The sequence below is a fragment of the Oncorhynchus kisutch genome, linkage group LG19, assembly GCF_002021735.2.
Source record: "Oncorhynchus kisutch isolate 150728-3 linkage group LG19, Okis_V2, whole genome shotgun sequence".
NCBI lineage: Eukaryota > Metazoa > Chordata > Actinopteri > Salmoniformes > Salmonidae > Oncorhynchus > Oncorhynchus kisutch.
This window is the reverse complement of record NC_034192.2, coordinates 33919786-33936916: the sequence shown is the minus strand read 5'-3', so window position 1 is coordinate 33936916 and position 17131 is coordinate 33919786. Positions and strand designations below refer to the sequence as shown.

The 17131-nt window shown below is 44.7% G+C and overlaps 1 long non-coding RNA gene across 1 annotated transcript in view; it reads right to left on the bottom strand.

Moving 5' to 3' along the window:
* Window positions 1-10742, bottom strand: part of LOC116355019 (uncharacterized) — a 140725-nt gene extending 129983 nt beyond the window's left edge. The window contains exon 1 of the long non-coding RNA XR_004204242.1: window positions 10311-10742. This is a non-coding gene — a long non-coding RNA (uncharacterized LOC116355019). The remainder of the gene's footprint in view (window positions 1-10310) is intronic.
* Window positions 10743-17131: the final 6389 nt, after the last annotated feature.

Sequence of the window (17131 nt, the reverse complement as noted above, 5' to 3'; positions counted from 1 at the left end):
CCCACAATCTAAGGGCACTCTCTGGTTGAATTTGAACTTTTAGATTTGAATCATTTTCATTTCGATTTTTAAGGTTAACCTTACATTACAATGATTTTGAGAGACAAAGATGATATTATGACAGCCATGCTTTTTTAATACCAGGATTTTGGAAATTCTCCCGCGACCCCATTTTCATATCAGGTAAATCTGTTGAACATGTTTGCAACCCACATTGTTCTGAGTAATTTAATGGCTTCAATATGGAAAGATATTGTTCAAACACAGCAATCACACTGAAAAAGGCCCACTATGTCTATAAAATGTATTATGTCTGAGCCAAGGACATGCCCAACACTGTCAATAGGCCAGATTAAATTCACTATTGATAAAAAAAAGGTGAATAAATCCAATCAAAGTCTAATAAAATACAAATAAACTTGTTTTAAACGTCTAAATACAGTTACAGGTGCCATAATTGCTCCCTGTGGGCACATAATATCAGACCTAAAACAACAGACTATGGAGGGTTTCACACACGTCCAAACTTTTTTTTACAAGAGCTGGAAAAAATATCCAATAAAAAGAGAAAGGGGGAAATGTCCACTCACCGTTATACTGCCCCCAAAACACACAGTACCAGTTAGAGGTCGACCGATTAATCAGAATGGCCGATTAATTAGGGCCATTTGCAAGTTTTCATAACAATCGGTAATCTGCATTTTTTTAACACCGATTATGGCTGATTACATTGCACTCCATGAGGAGACTGCGTGGCAGGCTGACCACCTGTTATGCAAGTGCAGGCAGCGAGGAGCCAAGGTAAGATACTTGTCTCCTTGTGACAAGGTCGGGTGGTATACAAGAAGATAGCCCTATTTGGTAAAAGACCAAGTCCATATTATGGCAAGAACAGCTCAAATAAGCAAAGAGAAATGACCATCAATACTTTAAGACATGAAGCAGTCAATGTGGAAAATTTCAAGAACTTCAAGTGAAGTCGCAAAAACCATCAAGCGCTATGATCAAACGGGCTCTCATGAGGACCGCCACAGGAAAAGAAGACCTGGAGTTGCCTCTGCTGCAGAGAATAAGTTCATTAAAGTTACCAGCCTCAGAAATTGCAGCCCAAATAAATGCTTCACAGAATTCAAGTAACAGACACATCTCAACATCAAATGTTCAGAAGAGACTGCGTGAATCAGGCCTTCATGGTCAAATTGCTGCAAAGAAACCACTACTAAAGGACACCAATAAGAAGAAGAGACTTGCTTGGGTCAAGAAACACGAGAAATGGACATTAGACCGGTGGAAACCTGTCCTTTGGTCTGTTGAGTCCAAATTGGAGATTTTTGGTTGCAACCGCCGTGTCTTTGTGAGATGCAGAGTAGGTGAACGGATGATCTCCGCATGGGTGGTTCCCACCGTGAAGCATGGAGGAGGAGGTGCGGTGGTGTGGGGTGCTTTGCTGGTGACACTGTCAGTGATTTATTTAGAATTCAAGGCACATTTAACCAACATGGCTATCACAGCATTCTGCAGCGATACACCATCCCATCTGGTTTGCGCTTTTTCAACAGGACAATGACCCAACACACCTCTAGGCTGTGTAAGGGCTATTTGACTAAGAAGGAGAGTGATGGAGTGCTGCATCAGATGACCTGGCCTCCACAATTTCCCGACCTCAACCCAATTCGGATGGTTTGGGATGAGTTGGACCACAGAGTGAAGGAAAAGTGTTCAGCATATATAAGAACTCCTTCAAGACTGTTTGGAAAAGCATTCCTCATGAAGCTGATTGAGAGAATGCCAAGAGTGTGCCAAACTGTCATCAAGACAAAGGGTGGCTACTTTGAAGAATCTCAAATATAAATATAATTTGATTTGTTAAACACTTTTTTGGTTACTACATGATTAAATATGTGTTATTTCATCGTTTTGATGTCTTCACTATTATTCTACAATGTAGAAAATAGTCAAATTAAAGAATAACCCTTGAATGAGTAAGTGTGTCCAAACTTTTAACTGGTACTGTATATAAACTCATCAAAAAAAGAAACATCCTTTTTCAGGACCCTGTCTTTCAAAGATAATTCCTAAAATTCCAAATAACTTCACAGATCTTCATTATAAAAGGTTTAAACACTGTTTCCCATGCTTGTTCAATGAACCATAAACAATTAATGAACATGCACCTGTGGAACGGTCGTTAAGACACTAACAGCTTACAGATGGTAGGCAATTAAAGTCACAGTTATGACAACTTAGGACACTAAAGAGGCCTTTCTACTGACTCTGAAAAACACCAAAAGAAAAATGCCCAAGGGCAAGAAATTGTAATGTATAAATGTCCGGGAACTTGCAGGTGCCTTGGTTATAAGAGTGGGGTAACATCTCACAGCAAGAACTGGCAAATCTGGTACAGTCCACGAGGAGGAGATGCACTGCAGTACTTAATGCAGCTGATGGCCACACCAGATACTGACTTTTACTTTTGATTTTGACCCCCCCTTTGTTCAGGGACACATTATTCAATTTCTGTTAGTCACATGTCTGTGGAACTTGTTCAGTTTATGTCTCAGTTGTTGAATCTTGTTATGTTCATACAAATATTTACACATGTTAAGTTTGCTGAAAATAAACGCAGTTGACAGAGAGGACGTTTCATTTAATTTGCTGAGTTTAGATGTCACTGCTGAAAGGTTGAATATGGCCAGCAGTGACATTGCCACGTTGAAAGGCAAATATAGCCTACAAGCGGATTCAGCACTGAATCGCGATTTGACAGTTAGGTCCAACAGACAAAAGCGGAAGAAAAACAATAAGCAGCCATTTTAAATAACATGATGTTCTTAAACAGGCTCCCTACTGTCACTGACATGACACCTTTCACCCAATGGACATAGCACATAATGAGTCAAAACCTTTTAGCGAAGCTGGACAAAGATAATGTCCAATATAAATTTAAAAAATGGGAATGTGGTTTGACTGTTTTCCTGCTCGTGATATTTTAATAAAGCATTGGTGATGTGCATAAGGCTACTGTGTGCGCCTCTGCTATTCAAATCAATGCCATTACCAACTGCGTTACCGCTAAGACCATGTTTAGGTCGGTATTAAATATCTCTAGTTGCGCTTACTGAAATTAGCATATTTGCACATGTTTTTAAGGACACATCTCAAATATTTTCACCCCTCCCACCTCTGAGCTGGTGTTAGACAGGTAAATTGCCAACCCTGGTGTAAGGGGTGGAAAATGCCAGTGCGCTATTTTTTACACATGACACAATTGCAAACTAACGTGCATTTGACACATGCGCCTCAGCGCAAGCCAGAAATAGATCCCATGGTCTGAAAATGAGGGTACTGTGCAGGGTTGATTTTCATGGGTGTCATGTACTGTACAGTATCTTCATGCTGCACATGATATATGCCCAAGACAGCCAACCACACTTGTTTCTACATTAGACATGGGAGAAGGGAAGGGAAGTAACGAAATATGAGAAAAATAGATCTTCTGGACTGGACAGCACCAGGCACACACAGACATACACACTCCTGGACCTTCAGTAACTGTAATATATCATTAGTGCCACATTGGAGCCCTCACACACACAAACACCATCAAACATAAACACACACAGAGTATCACGGCCAGCCTTTACCGGCACACTTGTAAAGATAGAATTTATACTTGTGTACTAAAAACACCTGAACACAAACAAACACATTCAAAGTGCAGATGGCTCAAGCCTTCAAAGTGTGCCAGTGTTTGGGCAAAACCATATATTTTTAATTACACCGTAACATTTTTACGTGGCAAACAACTGTTGTTATGCAATCTGATTTCCGAGCTGGTCATGGGTGCACCTCAGCCACGCTTAAGGTCCTAAACGATATCATAACCACCATCGATAAGAGACAATACTGAGCAGCTGTATTCATCGACCTGGCCAAGGCTTTCAACTCTGTCAATCACCGCATTCTTATCGGCAGACTCAACAGCCTTGGTTTCTCAAATGACTGCCTCGCCTGGTTCACCAACTACTTCTCAGACAGAGTTCAGTGTGTCAAATCGGAGGGCCTATTGTCCGGACCTCTGGCAGTCTCTAGGGGGTGCCACAAGGTTCAAACCTCGGCCCGACTCTTTTCTATGTATACATCAATGATGTCACTCTTGCTGCTGGTGATTCTCTGATCCACTTCTACGCAGACGACACCATTCTGTATACTTCTGGCCCTTCTTTGGACACTGTGTTAACTAACCTCCAGACGAGCTTCAATGCCATACAACTCTCCTTTTGTGGCCTCCAACTGCTCTTAAATGCAAGTAAAACTAAGTGCATGCTCTTCAACCGATCACAAATACCTAGGTGTCTGGTTAGACTGTAAACTCTCCTTTCAGACTCACATTAAGCATCTCCAATCCAAAATGAAATCTAGAATTGGCTTCCTATTTCGCAACAAAGCATCCTTCACTCATGCCAAACATACCTTCGTAAAACTGACTATTCTACCGATCCTTGACTTCGGCGATGTCATTTACAAAATAGCCTCCAACACTCTACTCAGCAAATTGGATGCAGTCTATCACAGTGCCATCCGTTCTGTCACCAAAGCCCCATATACTGCCCACCACTGCGACCTGTATGCTCGCCTTGGCTGGCCCTCACTTCATATTGGTCGCCAAACCCACTGGCTCCAAGTCATCTATAAGTCTTTGCTAGGTAAAGCCCCGCCTTATCTCAGCTCACTGGTCACCATAGCAGCACCCACCCATAGCACGCGCTCCACAGGTATATTACACTGGTCACCCCCAAAGCCAATTCCTCCTTTGGCCGCCTTTCCTTACAGGTCTCTGCTGCCAATGACTGGAACGAACTGCAAAAATCACCGAAGCTGGAGACTCATATTTCCCTCACTAGCTTTAAGCACCAGCTGTCAGAACAGCTCACAGATCACTGCACCTGTACATAGCCCATCTGTAAATAGCCCATCCAATGACCTCATCCCCATACTGTTATTTATTTGATGTATTTATTTTGCTCCTTTGCACCCCAGTATCTCTACTTGCACACTCATCTTGTGCACATTTATCACTCCAGTGTTTTATTGCTATATTGTAATTTATTTAGCCACTATGGCCTATTCTTTGCCTTACCTCCCTTATCCTACTTCCTTTGCACACACTGTATATAGACAATTTCTATTGTATTATTGACTGTATGTTTGTTTATTCCATGTGTAACTCTGTGTTGTTGTTTGTGTCGCACAGCTTTGCTTTATCTTGGCCAGGTCGCAGTTGTAAATGAGAACTTGTTCTAAACTAGCCTACCGGGTTAAATAGAGGTGAAATAACAATAAATAAATAAAAAGCATAAAATAAATCAAATTAGCTAGCTAATATCTGAGGAGAGCAAGCAAACGCTGCAGTCTGGTATTTAGGTACCTGAGGCAGCTAAACAAGATGTCTTCTCGCCTTTTCTCTTGTCTGGGTCTTGTGTGCACTCTAAACCCTCTATGTACACGGTGTGAGGACTGCCCTGGGATGAGTCTCCAAATAAAATGAGGAGGGAGGGAAACCATTTGCATTGCAAATACACCATGGATGCAAATCCTGTTTGCCTTGTCGGTTGGAGGGCTGATGTGGAGCTGGAGGATGGAGAGAAGCACTGACAGATCTAGGAATCCCCCCCTGGATCTGGACCACCATCCCTGGTCCTCCTCTCCCACCCAGCCACCCCACTCCCCCGACATGGGTCCAACACCCTTACCTCCTCCCCCAGGGGGGTCAAGGGGAATTTAACATGCAGGTCCCACATTCCTCCAAGGTGATAATTGCCCTGGTAGCAGGCAGGGGACCCTCATGAGCAGGGTAAACAAGCAGAGGGGTGTATCTCTACCCCTCTCCCCTAAAAACACTGGCCCCCGCTACCTCTGCATTCCCACTCCTCAACGTCAAGTACGGCTGTTGCCCCGTGAATTATGGCGTCAAGCACGTCGGCCCCTGACAGCGTATGTCGCCCATGACGCCCATCGAACCGGCTGCGGTGTTTATTTAGTCGCTAAGAGTGCAGAGCTGTTTGCTAGAAGAGCCCCTATCAGCCCCTACTACCAGGTCAGAGCAGACAAGCCTCTTCACACATTATAGATCCTATTCAACCAGGGCCAGGCTAATGCCCTTTAAATAGACTGTTAGAGTCTGGCTAGCTGGGATTTATGGAGGAATCACCACGGCCGTCACCGCTCTCACAAACATCCGCTCAGCTTAATCACCCCCCCTCAATCATCTCTCCACCTTTTCCCCCGTTGTCGGTGGACAAAGAGCGGTGTAAGCAGAGGGTGATGGATGGAGCTGGCCTACCACAAGTCTGCCCCTGTTACAGTAGAGCTGCTGCTCTCTTTCCTTCCACTCATCCATCAAACTATAGTCCGATCATCATCACTCCATCCTACGCTTATATCTTAATGGCCAATCATATATATATCATCATATATATGTGACATGTAGTGTATATTATTAGCCTGAAGATGTAACTAATACGACCAGGGTAAATGTTCAGTAAGGTGACTTATGAAGCCTTCAGTATGTGGGGAATTCAGCTCTCTACACATAAATCCATCGATAATACTCTCGCAATCTCTCTTTGACAACCCCAGCAGGATCATATAAAATAATGTACCCTTTACCTTCTCATAGGCATCAATCAAATGCAGCAGAACACTTCTCGCTGTGCCATTTGCCTATTGTGTTCAGCCCACTGAGTTTACAGAGCCCAGACTGTTTGATCTGGGAGGCGGGGAGAGAGTGCCTATTCTTGTGGGCCTGTGTTTCCTGGTTTGTGCCCACATGTGGTTCTTCCTTCCCTCCAGCCACACACTGAGGCTGAGGGAGGTTATAAAAGCTGAGGTGGTGATTAAGAAACAGGAATAATGACCTCCATAAAACCAGGAATGCGTTTAACTGCTACAGCAGCTCTGGAATCATTCTAAAGTGGAACGCCAGCATTAATATCAGGAATTATACCACTATTCTCAGGAAGGAATTTACTTATTGTATTTAGCGTATTTAGTGTAATGTGGGACTTGAAATTAGGGTATACATGGGTATTAACGTCGTTTAGAAAGGAAAGGGGCATGGTAGTGCATGAGAGGCATAACCGGTATTTAGTGTAGTATGATTATGTCTCCATGGCTTGTAGGGTGAGCCGAGAAGATTTGAGCTCTACCTCAGTGGCGGTGCTGACCTAACTACCGGATTTACATTGTTGGAAATGTGTGGATCCTTCCAAATCCAGGATTAGAGGAGTCAAGCGTGTGCACTCTGACTTCCACTCTCTTTCTCCTCCTCCTCCACACGCACACAAACACACCCGCACACAAACACACATGGTATGGACTTGTAGCAGCCTTATGCTCCACAGGGAGCAAAGGGAAGTTTAAGTAAGTACACACACTCTGACTTCCTCTCTCTCACACACACACCCACGCATGCATAGGCGCACACACACACACACACACGCACACACTAAACTTCCACTTTATCTTTCTTTCTATACACCCAAACACACACACACACAAAAACACACATGCGTGGTGAGTCCCTGCTGCCTGCGTGCCGGGCACACCCAAACCCCATCACTTTCCTCATTACAAGAGATTCATGGCTTTTTAGGGGCTCTGCACTTTCTCAAGGGATTTCACATTTCCCAGGCTGCCACTTGACATGGCTCACCCAGCTGCCAGCAATCAAGGCAGGCTGCAGAATGGAGGGCTGCAGAGGGGCAGTGGCCGCCCAGCCTCCCCAGACTCCAGGCTGCACCTTGATTTGAGCCAAGCGCCAAAGAGCCACTGCTCCTGCTAAGCCCCCATAATTATAGGTCACAGATCCCTTCCTGCCTTCCACCCACATCACATACTGACCTGGCCTAATAGGGGTACTGGTGTGAGAGAGAGAGAGAGAGAGAGCAGGGGGATTTTCTCTCTTTACTTGAGACAGTAAAAGTGTGTATGTGTGTGTTTGTGTGTGTATGTGCGTGTGTACTCATGCACGTGTGTGAGTATGCGCGCGACTTGCGTAAAGTGTGTGTGTTTGTCTAATTGAGAGGTAAGCAAAAAAAATGCCTTTAAAGTTCCCAATAAATATCCTGCCCGTAATTTTAAACACCTGCCCATAAACCCCTAAGGAATGCTAAATGAAACCAAGTTGCAGAGCCAGTCTCCTGTCTGGAGTCTCACGTCAAGACAGCAGGATTTGTAATGGCTGTAACCAGGATTAGGGAGTTCAAGCAGAACAGCCAGGGAGAAGAAAACTGCACAGCAACAATACAGTACCTTTTTCTTCAGCAAGACGAGTAGCCTTTATAAGTCTTTCAACTTCACCATCAAACTTCAAGTTATCTACTCAATGGGGATAAAAACAAAGAACAAAATAACCTGATCATGTATGGAACTGGAACAAAGTGTGAGATCATGTCAAATGATTGTAATCATTAGGACTGGAGCATTTGTTTTGGTGAGTAATGGAATGCTATGAATGAATACATGGTGGATCTACCCTGATCCCCCCCACCCCCTCGCCCTGACTGAGCTAGATATAGTAAGACAGATGATGATTATAATACACAATAACACATCCTACTGACCCCCCCCCCAACACACACACACACACACACAAAGTGGCTGGACAGGAAGAAGCTCTTGAACTTGCTTTCGCTTCGGACCCCCAAGGGATGGGGGAGGAGGGGGTATCTGAAGCTATCTGACCCCAGGGACGCAGACGCTACCCTCTTCGCCCCCATCTCTAGTTTCGATTCCCCTGGCTCCTGACGCCTACCTCCCTCTTGCACCTGTCGGCCAGCAATAGACCCCCCTCCCGGGACCTTTCAGCAGCCTGAATATATGGCCCTGCTCGCTGGCTCTGCCTGGCTAATTACTGCTGGGCCCATAGGCCATGCTAGGGCCAGGCGCTTAGTTACTACTGTTACCCTTAGCCTCTCTTAGCCCGGCCTGGCCCAGCTGCCCCCCCCCCCCCTCACTCTACAGCATAGCAGGCAGCCTGGGCTCCTAGCTACATAGGCAAACTGAGCCACGAGTTGCCACAGTCGACCTGGAGATTAAGCACCCTGTCTACACGCAAGCCATGAACAATAGAGCGATCACTCCAGACGAGCAGGCAACAGCAGCTTGAGTCATACACACTCTTAATCCCATAGGTCGCTGCACGAACGCATCACACACATAGGCTACATTCATATACAGTGGTATGCAGGAGGCAATGTGCATTATTGTACAGTTATGGAAATGTTTACTCCATTCGCACAGCATCAGTAGCCTAGTTAAAATATTCCACCAAATACCAGATATTCAATTAAATAATGGATACCATACCATGCATGCAAATCATGAGGGAATTCTTATAGGATAGCCTACCCACTGGGCACACACTGGTTGAATGAACGTTGTTTCCACGTCATTTCATTTCAATTCAAGATGTTGAAGTGACGTCAGTGCCCAGTGGTACATTCGTGTAAATAATCAAAATACTTTCAAATGATGAAATACTTAGGCCTATTTGGAGAAAATGTATTCAAATGATCTGCATATCACTTCATTATCCAATCAAATTCGTGTCCTGATAGATTTGTGCAGCAGTACATCCGAATATTCCACTAGAGTGTTATGAAATAAACAGCTCCCCCCACACACTACAGAAGCCTACCTCAGTTGAAAGAGGGCGGACAATAACAAACACCACGTGACTGAATGCAGTAATTTGAGCCGAGACGCACGAAAGAATCGGGCTCAGAGCGTCCTGCTGTCCCGCGGAGGAGGAGATGCACCAACTCATCCCAACACGGGGTGTTTATTTTCCTATCACTAGTTCGTAAATTCATCTGGCAACCTTAGGGTTTCAAGACAATATCTTATATGAAAACATTTCCGTTTTTAAAACACATAATATCGCTCCAACATGCGCAATAACATTTATAGTACAATCGAAACAGTTAGGTAAGCTATTCAGCTGTTCTGAGTCTCGTCTCCCCCCTCTGTTTTCTGCCGATTGCACCTGCCATTCAAGCTGAGATCGTTACATAGATAATGTTCCCTTTCGATCTAATTGCAGTACATATATTGTCTCCCTTTACATTACAGCTCTGTCCGTGGCTCAAAAGAGTGCGGCATCATGGACGTTATTTGTCTCCATAACACCTCTCGTTTACTGCATCACCGGCGTGAGACAGAGGGGGAAAGTGTGGCATAGCATCTGAACTTGTGCGTGGATGAAAGTAGACCGGTTTTAAAAAGCGCTTAGTCAGCACGCGACTCACTCAGTCTCCTGTGCCTCTGTCTCGCCTGCTTGGCTCACTCCTACATCCTCCAGCGAGCATCACTTGACTGGACCCCGCTGCGAGGAAGCATCCTCCAGCAGCACGGGTTCTGGACATCCTAGGTAGCCCGTCCTGACGTTTGGACCCGGTGATGTCACATCCTGTCTGGGTAATACATAACAAGCCCAGGCATATCAAAATAAAAGATGAGAATTTGAAGTGATTTTTCCGGGTCACACGGACGAGTTCACAAGGTCAAAGCAGGAAATAAGCGGCAGGCAGAAATACGCCATCCTGAGAGTTGTGAACATTTAAAGTGATACCGGACATACCATCTCGATCATCCGTTGGTGACACGGGCACATTATACTTTTATATAATCATCTGATCCACTACCATCCTATCCCTTGCAGATCCGCAGTCGACTTTTCATTTCCTGGTACGATGTGCGCATTTACGTTGAGGCGTAAGCTATTATGCAATATGAGCTGCTGCATTGTCAGATACTGTTTTAACGTACAGTTTTTTTTATCCAGAGGATATAGGCTAGTGAGCAGCTGGGTGGCTTTAAATGAATAGTTTACTGAGTAACAGAAAGCAGCAGTTGATGGAGAAAAAGAGACACTTGTTACATTGTACAGACCAAGTCTTGTCCATAGTGTCTCATTCAATTCCCTAACAAATCCCTGACCTGTTTTCACCCTTGTAGAGTTGCAAAGTGTTACACAGTGTGATAATTGTTAAGAGGCACACTTCAATTCAGCCTTCAACAGACTAGAGCAACACGGTTTTAGAACTTAGACCCTCTCAGCGGAAGTATGCCTTTAAAAAGAGCCATTTTTCATAGCTAACATGTTGGAGACAGGGCTGGCTTGTAGAAACAGAAGATTGGACACTTTTAGGGGGGTAGAGGGGAGCCCCTGTTGGGTGGCAGGGGCGAGGGGTGAGCCAGGTCTGGGTGATGGTGGTTGGTTTGGGCGTGGCCCCCTGCAAGGAGCCAGATCCTCTTTCTTTAGCTCAAGTTTCTCCTGTTTACCTTTGAACCCTATCCCAGCGGCCCATCTCTGATCTACAGAGCGCCTCCCCTTATGGGCCGTCCCTTTGCCGGCCCTGTGATAGATTGGCCATCGGCATGCCAATGCTGCACAATATTTCCATTTCCTGCCCAGGCGGAGGTATTCAGCGAGGTTGACTGGAGTTCAGCTGCACAGTGTGGTGCCTGCAGCCGCCTGCCACCAGGCCCACTGGCCCTGCGCTGTAGCATGGAGACCCAGGACCCAAACATTTGGCCGGGAACATTCCAGAGCCTAGGCCCTCTCTTTCTCTCTCACTTTCTCTCTCTGTGTCACAAAACAGCCCCCTACAACTGCCCGCCGTCCCGTTGTACCCCAGCCAACAGACAACAGCACAGCTTACAACTGGGGCTCACTACAACCTTGGTGAGTATAGAAGACATAGCTTGGTATAATACAGTAATAAGCAAAAAATAAACGTGCCTTTTTATGGTAAGAGCACACTCTCTCCAGTTAATTTGGTTTCAACTGGCTTCTATTACTTTTACAGTTGGTTTACATCTGTTATCCTTCTCTTACCATAAATGATACATATTATTATGTCTTTTTCCTGTATTCATATCTTGACAGACAAGAGAGGAACTTTTATCTGGCGAATACCTGGCAAATATTTCATTTTTATCTCTGTTACTGGGAACCTATGCCAAATACTTTTGCAAGGACAAAAAATATTATTGTTAGAAACACAAGCAGGAATGAAGCCATGGATCAAGTTAGACATTATTATCTGGGTCAGTTATATTTATGTTACATGGTGGTTCAAGCAAACAGGATTATGTACATTAATATCTATGTGACTAAAGCAAGCAAATATCCAGTGTGTGTGCATCTGTGTGTGTAAGTACAGTCTCTAGTGAAAGTCAACAAACCCTTTACACAGTCGTCACATTAGCTGCCTTAAAATTCAATCTAATTTAAAGATTTTTTCCCCCTACCGATTTACACAACCTGCTCCCCATTTTGAAAGTGAATGAAAAAATATAGAAACATTTCCAAACTAATAAAGAAATGAAGATGTATTGATTGCATATATCTTCACACCGCAGAGTTAACAATTGGTGGGAGCACATTTGGCAGCCATTAAAGCTGTGAATCATTTTGAATAAGAGTCTAACAACCTTGCACTCTTAGGGCAACATATCAACAAACTAAAAAATGAATTGCTTAAGATCAAAACATTTTGTTGGGAGTCATTGATGGACAGCAAAATTTAAACCTTGTCTCTAAGTTTTCAAGCGGATTAAAGTCAGGACTGAGACTGGATCATTTAGGAACACTCAACACCTATTGGAAAGCCATTCTCATGTGTCTTTGGCACTAAAATGTATACAATTATCCCCCTGTAAAATAAAACTCTATCCCAGGTTTAAGGCTACGGCGGATTTCCCTCTAACTTCTTACCTGGGCTTTGCCTCCTTTCATATTTATTTTGATCATTACAAACTCCCCAGTCCCTGCCGGGGACAAGAATACCCATAACATGATGTTGCCACCACAATGCTTGAAAATACAGAGGATCAACAACATTGCATTCGCTCCACATTACTGGCCTGTATGACAAAGTCAAAAAAAGAAGGAAGCCTGTGTTAAAAGAATCGACTTCAAATCATCCATTCTGTTTGCAACAAGGCCGTTAAGTTATACTGCAAGAAAACACGGCAAATAAATGAACTTTTTGGCCTAAATTAAAAATGCTATGTTTTGGTAAAATCTAATACAACACAATACAAAGTGAAACTCTCTGTGTTTTCAAATATTGTGGTGGCACCATTATGTTATGTGTATGCTTGTCACCAACAGGGAATGGGGAGATTGTTAGGATCAAAATAAATATGAAAGGAGCAAAGCCCAGGTAAAAATCTAGAGGAAAACCCTGTGATAGTTTTATTTTTGAGCAGGACAGTTACACATTTTAAAGCCAAAGACACACCAGAATGGCTTTCAGATTGGTGTTAAGTGTTCCTGAGTGGTCCAGTCTCAGTCCTGAATTAAATTTGCTTGAAATCAGAGGCAAGATTTGAGTATTGCTGTCCATCAATGGCTCCCAACCAAATGTATATAGCTTGAGCAATTTTGACAAACTCAGTGGATATATGTTGCCCTAAGAGTTGTGCAACGTTTGTAGAATCCTTTTCAAAATTATTCAAAGCTGTAATCGGTCCCAAAGGTGCTTCCACCAAGTTTTAACTCTGGGGTGTGAAGACACACGCAATCAAGACATCTTCATTTTAAAAAATTAATTTGGAAAATGTTCCATCATTAAAAATGTGGAGTAGGTTGTGTAGATCTGTAGATTTCATTTTAAGGCAGCAAAGGGGTGTGTAGACGTACACTAGACACTGCATGTGTATCTGTGTGCGTTCTATAGTGATTTGTGATTGGTGGAGGCTGCAGTGTGGCAATGCTTTTGAGGGCGGTGATTGGCTGGTGTGAGCCAGGAGGCTGGAGTCAGGCAGGAGCGAATGCTGTGAGGCAGGCAGTGCGACCTAGTGGTGGGAGAGAGGGACGGGGTGTAGCACGTACACACACACACACACACACACACTCTGACACACACACGTCTAGACTAGAGCCAGTAGCACCGAACCATGCCCCCCCCCACACACACACACACAACCCACACGCATGCAAACATCCTGTACAAACACATTTGTAAATTGCCAGCGTAGAGCATCTTTATCTTCCTGTAACACATGTTCTTTACAGTACTAAACCAACTAAATACTCAACCCTGGATTTACAATGTGCTTGATGAAATTGCAACAGCTTTCCTCAATGCCCACTGTTCCAGTTCTAAAAATAACACGAAACCACATAACCCCTCGACAACCCCCCACCATAAATGACTTTACGCTCTGCGATCAGAATTGTATTTGTCATCCGTCCCCCTCCTCTTCTCCTACCCTCCCCGCGATCCTACCCCGCCCCCCGCCAAATGGTGCTGATGGCAACTTCAAAGTCAATAGCTCTATGGCTGTTCAACCTTCAAAAAAAACACAACCAGAAAATACAGAGACATGGTTTGGTTTGTCTCCACCAGTGGACGTTATTTAAGGGACACAATGGACCATACCTGTTTTGTTTAAATACAAATAGAAAAAATGCAACCATTGACGGTCAGAGCTCCAGCCGTGATACTGTTAGGGAGTGGTCACCCCACTGTGCCCCCCCAGGATTAGCCCCTCGCCCCCCTCAAAAATGATAGCAGATTATCCCCCCTTCCAGATGTGTTTTGGGAAAGATTGAGGCTTGATGAAGGGGGGTGGAGGGGGACTTGATCTGGGTGGGGAGGGACAGTGATTTCGGGAGGGGTGGGGGAGTATGATAGTGTACAGACGAGCCATAGACAGAGACCCTAAATCGGGGTTTAGTAGGGGCCTAGCCTAGCCAAGTCCAGGCAGCAACAGCCCCGTTTTCCTCTGAGGGGATTAATAATGAATTAAGGCATCCCCCTCTTCTAAAAAGATATTCATGCATGCTAATGCATCCATTATTTATGGGGTGCATACAGGCTCACTAGTGGTGGCCACATGCAAGAGGGAGGGGTACTGGGGGTGGAGAGGGGGAGAAGGAATCCCCCCCCCCCGATGGGGTTCAGAGGCTGCGGAGTGAACATCCACCTATTGTCGCTGGGGCTAGGTTTAGGGCTGGGGCTATGGTTGGGGTTAAGGCTGGGATTAGGGCTGGGTCTGTGGTTCGGACTGGGACTGTGGTTCGGGCTGGGACTAGGGCTGAGGCTAGGGCTGGGGCTGTGGTTCGGGCTGGGACTAGGGCTGAGGCTACGGCTGGGGACAGGATGGGGACTGTATAAGGACGAGGAGGGGGAGAGAGAGGGGCTCCTACCACCAGACAGCCAGTGTATGGGGAGTGGGCCTGCCAAGTGCTGTAGGGGGAGGGGTGGATTAAACAAATAAGTACATGATAAGAAATAATCACCCCGGGGAGGTAGGGCTCAATGGAGACAAAGAGGCTAAGGGGGAGAGCAGGGGGTCGGGGGTTAAGTCAGCACGGATTTATACTGTCTGATCGGTCCCATTCTGGACTGAAATAATGTTGGGGTCACAACAACTTTGTATTCCTTTAATTCCTCTGCTGGGTTTGGGTTAATTCACACTCACACAATCACGCTCTGGGGATAGAGTTTACCAGTGGTGAGCCGTAGCAACAAGGCCATCTCTTCATCTATAGAAAGAGTATAAATAGATATCTCTGAATTTGGGTTTTAATGATCGGGCCATGTTTAGCACTATCTATGGCTGCTGGCCAACACACCATGACATTCAAACCATGGTACAGTTTTAACCACAGATTTAGAGATTCACAGAAAATGGGAAATAAATGTGTGCCAGAAATACAGAGAAAATATGCAAGGCATTCACAGAGCTAGTGTGATGGCAGCGCATGAAGGTGAGAGACAGAGAGTCAGGTGAGAGGGCTAGAGCAGCCAGAGCATAAGGCATGCCAGGTATGCACTGAGGCCACGGGAGGTTGGTGGCACCTTAATTGGGGAGGACGGGCTCTCAGCAATGGCTGGAACGGAATTAATGGAATGGTATCGAATTCATCAAACACATGTGTTTTCCATGTGTTTGATGCCATTCCATTCACTCCATTCCAGACATTATTATGAGCCGCCCTCCCCTCAGCAGCCTCCTGTGACTGAGGCAGAGGACAGAGGCGGAGGAAAGAGATAAGATAAAGAGAGAGAGCGATAAGATAAAGGAGAGTGCTGAGACCACCAGGCATACCCATTAGCATAGAAACATAGGCATCAGGCTGCCACCCGGTGGGACGAAGGTGACAGGAGGGGTGGCCACCACTGCCAGGGCACCCCACTCTCATCTCCATAGATAAAAGGGGGGCTCCGCAAGGACCAGGGATGTCACTGACATAGCTGACTTATCTGAGCAGCAATGTCTTGTAACATTTGGTATCCTTCGCGGTCTCTCTGATGTTAAATCAAGTTCGTTCCTAATACAATGCTGATTGACCTAAAAGGGTGAAGTGGGGGACATCCTAAAAAACCGGGTGGTCAATCAGAAACCAATGAATGTCTGTGAGTTAATTCTCCACTTAGAGGCTGTTAACAGAGTAGTACTAATGTTGTAGGACACTCACACGCAGGCTAGGAGAGGCTACTGAGAGTTTAATGTTTTTGTCCTTGGTACTTACGTGCATGAATACACATCTTTTCCATACGTTCTCTCTCTTTCTCTCACTCTCTCTCTCTCACTTTGTGATATCTGGGTCAGTATGGTTTGTCAAATGTGTACCATGGGATGGATGGATAGATAGTTAGACCGATAGTTAGACAGACCGGTAGGCCACTTGGCTGTTCCCTCCTAGGAAGTACTGCTGATGAGTCATTGTCTAAATAGTCTATTGTTAAAGGACAGAACATTTGATGAACAGGTTATAGTAAAACAAAACATCTTCCAAAAACAGTTATAGAATACAGTTTGATGAATGGATTAAATATTGACTCTTAAACAGGTCATTTCCATCAGAATAAGGACCCATTAGAAGCTATGTATATTTTACGGTAGGTAGCAACACAAGATGGTTCTCATGAATTAGCACTGGAAGCTAGACCTCCCTGAAGGTAATCTGCATTGTGCAAACATTGCAACTTTTGTTCCCCATACGAACACCAGGTGAACCACTTACACCTTTTACACAACCATCTCACCACACATAGGAAAATCCATAAATGTTGGAATGATGTCAAAACAACATTGTGAGGTTGTG